This window comes from Lactuca sativa, chromosome 5 (assembly GCF_002870075.4).
Source record: "Lactuca sativa cultivar Salinas chromosome 5, Lsat_Salinas_v11, whole genome shotgun sequence".
NCBI lineage: Eukaryota > Viridiplantae > Streptophyta > Magnoliopsida > Asterales > Asteraceae > Lactuca > Lactuca sativa.
Window position 1 is genome coordinate 143,338,245 of NC_056627.2, and position 11,388 is coordinate 143,349,632.

Below are 11,388 nucleotides of genomic sequence, written 5' to 3' on the forward strand. Positions count from 1 at the left end.
AATATGATGTTAACCATTAGTATTTGATGTTTTTGAATGACTTGTTAACCTTTTGTATTTGATGTTTTTGATTGTTTTGAATAATGTTTTATAGGAATGAGAACCAAAGATGATTGGATGAACATGAAATGAAGATAGCAACTAAAATGTTAGTTTGAACTTATGTTATGTGAAAACTCATTTCCCGATGCTTATTTTGAAGGTTAAACTTTTTTTTTTTTCTATTTGTACCTCTTTTGCATACTTTGGATTTCTTGGTGTTAAAATATTCTCAACTATTGGAGTTTGATGTTATGTGGACAATTTTGTTTTTGAATATTTTTTGAATGATACTTTGGTAAACTTTGATAGTTTTGGTATTGTAATGTTTGGTTGTATCATTATTTGATGTTTTTTTAGCATAATAATTTGATGATTGTAGTATTTTTTTTTTCTTTTAGAATCGTAATAAAAAAATGATATTACAAGTTCGCGATGGATTAGTGACAAAAGAAAAAATTAAAGCATGAATTTTGCGAGAGATTAGCTACGGAAAAAAATCATGTCTAAAGTTTGCGACAGATCAGCAACGGAAAAAAAATTAATGTATGAATTTTGCAAGGGATTAGCTATGGAAAAAAAATCATGTCTAACGTTTGCGACAGATCAGCGACGGGAAAAAAATCATTAGTATATGAAATTTGCAACGGATTAGCTACGGAAAAAAAAAACTGATCACGGAAATTTGCGACAAAATAGCGACGGAATGACTTTAACAAATTTTGTCGCTAATGCGCTGAGTAAATGTATTGAGTGACATTTAGCGACGGATATTCTATCGCAAAATTTGTCGCAAGGAAAAAAAGATCCGTCGCTAAAACCCTCGCTGAGTTATTTGCCACGTTTTAATTACCTATGGAGTCAATCCGTCGCTGATCCATCGCAAACAACATTTAGTGACGGAATAGCGACGAATTCTTCCGGCTCTAAAAGCCATGTTTGTAGTAGTGGAATAACTACATTGTCAAATGATGAAAGATATTCTCACTTAAACAAGAAAGAAAAATGTATCAAATGTTTTTCCAAAAAATAAATAAATTCAAGCATATTGGTTATATTTACCAAAAGACTTCTAGTCAAACCATATTTAGGTGTTGCTTTTCTTCTTTGATATCGATGTTTCAAGTGTTGTCCTGGGCACATGTTGAATAATTAGATTTACATTAAAAAAGCTATTCAACTATTGTGGCCATTTACATATAAGAGCCCGTTAAAAAAATTACAAATAAAAAATCAAGTAGCAGTGTAGCACTTTCTTCATCAAGCAACAAAACTGTCATTTTGCATAACCTTTGGGCTCTATTTGTAGATATGTACAATTGTAGGGGAGATTGATGCAAATTACCAACGCTAGAAATCAGGGTTATAGGGTTACGCCTACACATTTCTTAACCATTATAAATACGATGTTCAGGTTCATTTCAATACAAATTCACAGCCGCTGTCATCATCGACCCTATCAATCTAGATCACAATCGTTTCTTACATATCTGAAAATCATGAAAATCATGCACATAGATCAAAAAGCTGTTAAAGATCCGCTATACATTGATCTGTATAGCCAGTCACTCACACTATACATTGATCTGTATGCTGTTGTCAGCCTAGTAGAATCAGATTACTATCAGTTAGGTGTTCATAACATTTCAAGAGTTGGTTTTGTGGGTTTGTGAGAGGCCCATGTATATGATGCTTGGGAAGGTAAATTTATATAATGTTTTCTTATGTAATTGTTTTGATTCCAATAAATTTTTACTGCTCAACTTTCCAATTTATGCTATATCTAGTAACGTTTCATTAGTCAAAATCTGATATCTAATTCCTTTCTTATTGAATACTGCTTTGAGATTATATTTTGAGATCCTGACGGAAGTTGCAGATCTGATCTATAGTTCTATAAATACTGATTCCCTAGTATCGCTAAAGATGCAGATATTTGGGGATCGAGTATTAGATCTTTTTAAAGCAAAAAAATCTGACAGAGATTTTAGTTTTAGTGATTTTAATTTTTGAACTCATAGCCTTCGCAATAAGTTTTTTGAGTTACAAACCAAAAAAGTTAACCAATCTTCATTGTAGATTCCTGTAGCGGAGCGTAAAGAAGAAAGAATGGCACCCCTGTAAGTTGCATAATCATTAATGATGGTCAAAGCATCTTCATGTTAAAATCATTAATTTTTAATATGTGCAGTTTGCAGTTGTCAAGTTTATTATGGACTCATTGTAGTTTTATGGGTTAATGTTTCATTTCAGACTTAATTTGCTCAGGCGATATCATCTACCGGCCACATGTGTGCATCAGGGTTGCCAATTATGTCAGTCAATAAATCCGGACCATATCTATTCCATTAACCGGATAGGCCTCTTCAGATTAATGTATTAGATAAACGGTGGATACAATCAACATGAAATTTATATCGGGATACTGTTGGATCAGGCCACTCAATACACGAAGTAACACAGATACAAAAGTGAAGAGAGCATTGAGACAGAGGAATTATCTTTCTTATTCTTATTCACTTCCCTGTAACAACGAGTACAACTACATCTATTTAAACAACAAGAAATAACAAACTAAGCTGAAAACTAGCTACACAATGTGCTGCTATCTAAGTGGCAACTAAGCCACGTTATATCCTCCAAACCTAGTCAACTAATAACCCATGACACCCGTTTGCCCATTGCCCGTTAATCGGTTAAACAAACCGATTAACCAAACAGATACATCAACTAGTTCGATCGATTAAAAAAGCCTAAGTACAAAACATCTACTGGACGAGCTTTATACAAGTCTTTGTTGATAAAAGTAGCGGATATGGTGTTGTTTGGCTACAGGGTGGATTAATCTTTGTTTAGAAACCGTTTTATTTTCTATTAGTGTATTTGTATGAGTATAAATGTATATGAAATGGGTGTCCGTATGTGTACGTGTGTCCATTGTATATGAATTTGAATACCACAAGATCCTATATGAATATATTTCATATCACCATACTTTTCTTATGAGACATGCCAGCACACGTTTCATAAAGGAACAACATTTCAAATGTATTAACCTTTCAATACATTCCCTTATTAGAAAATGTCACTTCAGCTTTTGTAGCTGGATGAATTTTCACATCTACTTAGACATTGAATAGGCACAATAAGTCACAAAAAATATATGTTGCCATTACTTATGTGATGTTTTTTTAAACAAAAGGGTGTTTTTATTATAAAAACAAAGCTTGTGAGAGGATAGAGTTTCATTTAGTTGAGGCAATCTTTCCGAGGATCGATAGACCAGATTAACCAACAAAACTATTCATCTTTTCTTGCTCTAATACCTAACCAATAGAAGGCTGGATGTCACCTAATAACTCTTTGCTGCAACTGAATTTGCAACTGAAGACAACCTGGTTACCATATCTACATTATCCACAATAGGGCCATCAGAGCAGAGGTGACAGGAAGCTTGAACTTTTTATGCTTTATCTTATTACAGGAGAACCCACATGGTAAAACCTCAAAAACAAATCAAAGATGTTTGCTTTGGCAGGGGCTATGCGATTCCAAATAGTGTTGCAAGTATTATATTTTGACAAAACCTCATCATTTATGAACCTTGCGGAGTACGCCGAGAAATTGCCATCCTTGATTTCAAGCCATCTTGACCAATTGATTTTGACAGAAAACATGGAAAGAAAGTCCAAATTCAAATAATTAAAATCAGTTTGAAGACTAATGATATTGCCCCAAATGCCGCTTTTACATGCCATCATTCAGTCTGTCTCTCCCCATAGTGTCGTTATAATTTTTTTTGCGATAGACCATTAGTCAGCATAGAACCAGCACCGCCATTTTCCCAATGAAGCGTATTTAATTAAATGATCAGCCATTGTTTAAATCACCTTTTCCTTGATATATAAAACATTTTCCCTAGTAATACAAGTAATTTTCTGATTGTTATCCAAACCAACCCAAAATAATTTATAATAGGATGCTCTCAATCATTTGATGACTCTATTTGCCACCTTGAAAAGATAGAACAAGTAGGTTCCAAGGGTACCATGAACATTAATGCACAAGGTTAATCAACCTCCAATAGTGATATTTCTTGGACCTTCTACAAAAATTATTTTGAATGAGAATTTTCAACAACATATAGTTTTCCAAGATGATATTCTCGTCATCTTCACACCCACCGAAACACCATGATGGGAGAAAGGAAACAAACTTGTGGCACAACCCAACCAAGTAGGTAGGTTTTAAACCTCCGAGTTAGTAACACATGTTAGCACGAGTTTACTTTTAGCCAGGTTCACTTTGAGGTCGGGCGCAACAAAGAAACACCTCAAATTAGTACAAAAATGACATATGGCCACGTTTTTTAGAAACATGGTTGTCACGGATTTGGTTAATTGTGTCATTAAAAGTCATTAATCAAAGTCTAGTAATGTTTTAGTTACATATTTTAGTAAAAACCATCACAATTGCAGACTATGTTCACACATTTTGTTACAGTTTTACATAAAAAATTGTGACAAATACAAGCCAATAGTCAAGTTAAATCATTGCGACTTTAACTATTTTAGTATGACATTTAAAAAAACACGAGACAATAAGTGTTTTATGATGACAGTTTAATTTCATATGTATGTCTGAAATTAATAATTTTGAATATGAAAAAATAACATGTGAATGTAAGTATTTTTATTATGGCATTAAAATAAAACATGTAACTAAAAGTATTTTATCGTGACATTTAAGTTTTATGTGTGTCCAAATGTAAAAATATATCACTATAAGTGTTTTATGATGCCAATGTTGAAAAATGAAACTAGTATTCAGAGGGAGTTTAGGTTTTTATTGTTGGATTAGGTGTCTAAGCCCATAACTATTTTGGTATGTACTTGACTCGATTGTGAGCACAGTCCTTTTGGGTTGCCTTCACCATAGCAACTGATAGGATGAATTAAGGATAAAGAGGATTAATTATGATTTATTAATATATTATATGGATAATATATTAAAAGGGAAATCATATTGTTTAATTAATACTACCTCCGTCCCAAATTTATAGTCCACTTTTGACTTTTGCAGTTTTTTTTCTTCAACTTTGCCTTAAATATTTTTATTTTAATATGTTTTTTCATTGTTATAACTTTTATCAACTAATATATAACACAAATAGAAATATTTAAGGTCAAAGTTGAGCACAAAAGACTTCAAAAAGCAAAAGTGGGCTATCAATTTGAGACGGAGGGAGTATTAGTTAAAAATTAATAAGAATTAACTTTGTGGCTAAAAGAGATTAATTAAATAAAAGGGACTAATATTGCAATTATATGATAGTTGCAATTGGGCTATGGATTCCTAATGGAAAGGGGATTGGACGAAATCTATGGGAAGCCCATATGGATTTCGTCCAAGGGCTTTCTAAGGAACTCCATGGGTTGCTTAAGGCCTAAACATTGAATTAGGTTTTCACCTAAAACCCTAGCATCCCACACAAGTATATAAAGACCCCTAACGCTCCCAAAACGTGACTAAGTGATCTCTAAGGGCTCTTGGACGTTTGTGGTGCTCCTCCTCCTTCTCCTAAGTCATCTTGTTGCTCATGGTGTTTGTGACTCCATTAGAGGTGCAACATTTGAGGCACTAGGCTTTCAAGAGTCAAGATAAAGGAGATTTATGATTGTTATTGCTACATAACAATCAAGGTAATATCTAAACCCTTTTAATATGATAATATCGATTATTATATGCTAGATCCAGGGTTTATGAGATTTTGATGAATATTGCATGTTCATTAGACAAACTAGATCCAAAGCTTTAGTGTTTGCATGTACACCATGTTGGTGATTTGTTATCATCAATATTATTTAAGTGTAATGGGACTACTTTGTTGACCAAAAGTGATCTTGATAAATATTAAACAAGTAAGGAAGGTGTAGACTACACACTTTTTTAAATTTGATCAAGTTTTCAAAGTACACTGTCATTTAGGGGCGAAGCCCCTAAACGAATGGGGGGTCTGTGGGCAACGCCCCAGGGAGCAGGGTCCAAGGGGCGGCAGCCCCTGGCGGGGTCCAAGGGGTAGAGCCCCTGGCTGGGTATGTTGCTATATTAAAAATGCATCAGAAAATCGGATTTTCAAAGAATTGACCATTGTTTGACCTTATCCAAACTTCCATTTTTATGTCAGTTTTTATAGTTTTGTGACAGTTTGAAACTGTCATCTGACAGTTTTCAGACGAAGATCATAAAGTTGGTTTTGGTCTCATTTTTGGTACATACGAAACTATCATCAAAACATTCTAAATTCTTGTCTTTCTAAGCCTTATCTGATTAAAGAATATTGGGAGTACCAGCCAAATGCTTTAATCTGAAAGTGTTTTACACAATTCTCAGAATTCCAAGCCTTACTATAGCCGAAAAATCTAATACACCATAGGATTGATTTAGTGCTCATAACACATCAGTGGTATCAGAGACTAGGTTGTTTATCTAACGTATTTGAAGCTATGTTTTATCATTCGAAGATGAACAAAATTTCGTTTTTTTGGGTTCTAACCAGGCTCACGACGTGAGCATAGTTCTGACAGCTAATCTCGAAATTTTTGCCATATATTGATTTGGATAATTACCATAATTTTTTTTTCCAGATACGATCCGATTTTTTTTCATTATGGTATTGTTTATCCTAATCCAAATAGTAGATAATTGTCAAAATAAGAGAATTACTTGTTTTATAAGATAAAGATTAATTATTTGTAGTTTTGATTTGTATTATCTTGTAAGGAAATTTAATTAGGTCAAATTTAGATAACCACTAATTATTTGAATAATTGAATTATTTGTAATTTGATCTAGGAAGTTTTTGGAATTTGATTTTTGATTAAAATTTCTAATTTCTAAATTTTAAATTCTAAAACCCTAATTTCTTTTTTTTTTTTTGAAAAGTTCAAATTACACCCTCAGGGTTTTATTAAATTAATTAAGTGTATAATTAAAAGAGAGTTAATAAATCCATAATGATATGGTTTATATTTAATTAAATTAAAAGGTATAATTTATTAATTAAAACCACCTAGTATTTTAAAAGTGTAAAATACACACTTATACTATATAGAATTAAAAGTTGAATATTATATATGTATATGTAAAATGTCAGTCTTACTGTTAGTAGGCCTCATTCGTCGAGCAGCCAACTGCACTCGTCGAGTCTATCATACAGACTGGGCTCACGTCGTGAAGTGAGTCACGTCATGAGCTGGGTATTTTCATAAAAAAAATTCATTACAAGCAATGAACGAACATATTAGCATCAAATACAATTGAAACTAATCAAATCTTTGATACCACTGATGAGTTTGAGCCAAAACAACATCCTATGTGTTCATGCAAACCTTAATGCTTGGATCTAGATTTCACTAATTGTACATGCAGTCATCCAAGGCTTATAAACCCTAGATCTAATGAGAAGAATTTGAAAATTAAAGATACAAATCAGATCTATATTATTACCTATTGTTGCTTGCTTGAATCTTCTTGTTCTTGGAGCTTAGAGTCACAATTGTCAATCCTCTAATGGCTTACAAACACCAACAACAAGAAGGTAGTATTTGAGAGAGTGAGGAGGCATACAAAATCGGCTCGAGGGTTCTTTGAAAACAAGTGGTCGAAAATTGCATGCATAGGGTCCTATTTATATTGTGAGCAGCTAGGGTTTCAGTCAAAACCCTAATGGACAGCTTAAACCCCATGTAGCCCATGGAACCTTCTGGAATAAAGGCCATGGACGAAAATATGATGTACTCGCATCATAATTTTGTTCACCCCTTTGATCCATTAGGTTTCCCAGCCCAAAATTCAACTATTACACATTTAACAGTTTAAGTCCCTTTTATTCAATTAATCTCTTTTAGTCACCAAATTAATTCCTAATTAATTTATCACTAATATTAATTAAATAATATGATTTCTCTTTTAACATATTATTCTTATAATATATTAATAAACAATAATATATTTCTCTCTCCGTAAACTACCCTGTCAAGTTGATATGGTGAAGTCAACCCAAAAGGACTATGCATAACCGGGTCAAGTAGTTACCAAATACGGTTACGGAATTAGACACTAATCCAACACCAACACATTTCTCAAATGCTCCTCATCCCGCTCCTATGTATTCGAATAGACTAGGATTTCATCAATAAATACAATCATAGACCGATCCAGTATAGGCCAACATATGCAGTTCATGAGATCCATGAATGCTGTTGGAGCATTGGTGAGTCCGAACCGCGACACCAAGAACTTGTAATGATCACAACGAGTTTGGAAGGTTGTCTTCTACATGTCCTCCTCTCTGATCATCATCTGATGATAACCAGAACACAAATCAATCTTGGAGAACCAAGATGCACGTTGAATCTGGTCAAGAAAATTACCGATCATCGAGAGTGGATAACGGTTCTTCACTATTATCTTATTCAGCTCCCGATATTAGATAAACATGCGATGTGACCCATCCTTCTTCTTCACAATGTAACATCCATAAAAATCATGCCAAATTTAAAATTTTTCAAAAAATTTTAAACCATTTAACATTACAAATATTGTTTTCAAAATAGAAATCATTAGAGTATCCCAGTATCAAATCATAAAATCATAATAGAAAGAGGAGTGGTACGATCATGCCTTGGCCTTCCCGCGATCACTAGAAGTACCTGAAACAATAATCGATAGATGTAAGCTCGAAGGCTTAGTGCAACACCGAAATTTTCAAAAAAAAAATTTCATTTAAAATCGCTTAGCTCTTTAAAACTTTTCATAAAAATCCCATTTTGTTTAAATTACAATACAAGACTATTTTGTTCATTCAATTAATAAACCAGGATCCTCAGAACAAACACTTCCTCTGGTGTGTACAATCGAGCCGGTGTCATCCCGTGATTCTGAGGAAACCTGAAACACATAACACAAAACACTGTAAGCACGAAGCTTAGTGAGTTCCCCAAAATACCACTCTAACACATATTAGCCACTCGAGGCTATAATCTCTGCTGACCCTCTGGTCAGTGTGTCTCAGTAGGACCCTCCAGTCCCAACTCTCGGTGGGCCCTCCGGCCCTAACTCTATGGACCTACAGGTCCTAACTCTGAGAACTCTGAATCACATATCACAATAAATCTCAACACATAAATAGCATATAAATACACTGGCACATAATTCTAAAAATACCACATATAACATATATTAGCCACTCGAGGCTATAACTCTGTGGGACCTTGGGCCCTAACTCTGCGGACCCTCTGGTCCTAGCTCTATGGACCTTCCGGTCCTAACTCTGATATACACATAGCATAAATCACATAGAAATAATGCAGTCCCATATATCACATAGATATCATATAATATCTCTATCACATAACTCTGTTACCACTCTAGGTAAAGTATAATGAGAAGGCTCACCTGGAAAGCAGAAAGCAGATCTTCTCACACTTGAATCTCGAACTCGCCACCCCCTAACACATAAGGGAAATACTCTCATGAATATAACTCTCGAGACTAGACTCAACCCTCTCTTGGCACCCACAGAAGGGTAAAAGACCATTTTACCCCTCTCTTGACTCTAATGTCCAATCATTGACTAAACCCCCAAGGTCAACAAAGTCAACTGTCAACCTTGACCAGACTTGTCGAGTGCACTAATGTGACTCGGCCAGTCCATGCGTGTCCTTCACACTCCTGGTCCTCACTTGACTCACTGAGTCAACCCTCCACTCATCAAATCAACATTGATCGCGAATCGCGGGACAACTCGTCCCAACTCGTCGAGTCCGACTCTTGACTCGGCGAGTCCAGTCGTGGACCGATTCCTTTAGTTCCCTTCCGACTCACTGAGTCGTTCCTCAACTCAGCGAGTCACCAACTATGTGATTATCGGGAAAACCCTAGCCTTACTCACCGAGTCCGACTCTCGACTCGGGGAGGTCATGCCGTTGCTCGAACTGAAATGACCTCCTGAGGTCAGATCGGTTCCTCTAATCTATAGATCTGGCCTTCACAAGCAAGATAATCACGTAAAGTTTCGATCTTGGTGTTCATGCAAGGGCTCAAGAACTCTATTCGAAGAAATGACCCCAAATATGACACCCTAGTCTCATTCCTTCCACTAATACACATAAAGCTTAGAGGGTTAAGGTCTCTGGACCTCGTTAGATCCAGATCCAAAGCCTTAACACGAGAAGGGGCCAAATGTTCACCAAATCTAGTCTCTAAAGGGTCTAGAAAATCCTAACTCCAAAAATAATCACCAAAACTGAGGAAGGGTCGAATCAATACCTCAAGAATGGTGTCTCTGGCTCTGAACTTCACAGAATAGCATCCTCTTCAGCCCCTCTCTTGCCCTGGTCACCTTCTTCTTGCAATAATACTAACACAAGGATTACAAATGGCCTCTTCTCCCTCACAAATGCTCCAGCTCTCTTAGGGTTTCTCTCTGGGGTTTGGTAGCCGCAATTGACAGCCATAAGGGCCTTTAAATAGGTCCCAAACCCACAAAATTAGGGTTTCATTAAACAGTGCGTACTCGCCGAGTCCACCCATGTACTCGCCGAGTCCGGTCATTAACCCGGATAAGAATTCGCGACCCTACTCGGCGAGTCTAAGCACCAACTCACCGAGTCCCTCCACAAACCCCAAAATAAATGAATAAAATAATATACCTGGGAACCCGGATGCTACAATTCTCCCCCACTAGAATCAGACTTCGTCCTCGAAGTCTTACTCTGCAAACAACTCTGGATGCTGCTCGCGCATCCCTCGCTTCGGCTCCCAAGTCAACTCTGACCCCTTCCGATGTTGTCACTGGACCTGCACCAGGGACACTTCCTTGTTCCTCAGAACCTTGATCTTCCGATCCCTAATCGCCACCGATCTCTTAACGTAGATCTTGCTCGCATCCACCAAAATATCCTCTAATGGTACCACTGCCGACTCGTCGGCTATACACTTCCTTAGCTGCGATACGTGGAAAGTGTCATTAATCTGGCCCAACTCTGCATGTAACTCCAACCGGTAGGCTACCCTGCCTACCCTCGCAATCACTTGGAACGGGCCAACATATCGGGGCCCCAGCTTGCCCCTCTTCCTGAACCAAATCACTCCTTTCCAAGGAGATACCTTCAGGAGGACGAAATCACCGACCTGGAACTCGAGCTCTGATCGTCTTCTATCCGCATAACTCTTCTGACGGTTCAGCGCCATTAGCAATCTCTGTCGGACCTGTTGTATCTGCTCTATCATCTGAAGCACGATCTCTGTACTTCCCATCACATGTTGCCCTACCTCTCCCCAGTA

The 11,388-nt window shown here is 36.2% G+C and overlaps 1 long non-coding RNA gene across 1 annotated transcript; it reads left to right on the plus strand.

The window, feature by feature from the left end:
- The first annotated feature begins 1,464 nt into the window (after positions 1 to 1,464).
- LOC111908125 (uncharacterized) lies at positions 1,465 to 3,016 on the plus strand. Its single transcript, XR_002855768.3, has 3 exons — positions 1,465 to 1,740; positions 2,119 to 2,159; positions 2,293 to 3,016. It is a non-coding gene; the product is annotated as an uncharacterized LOC111908125 (long non-coding RNA).
- The last annotated feature ends 8,372 nt before the right edge of the window (positions 3,017 to 11,388 follow it).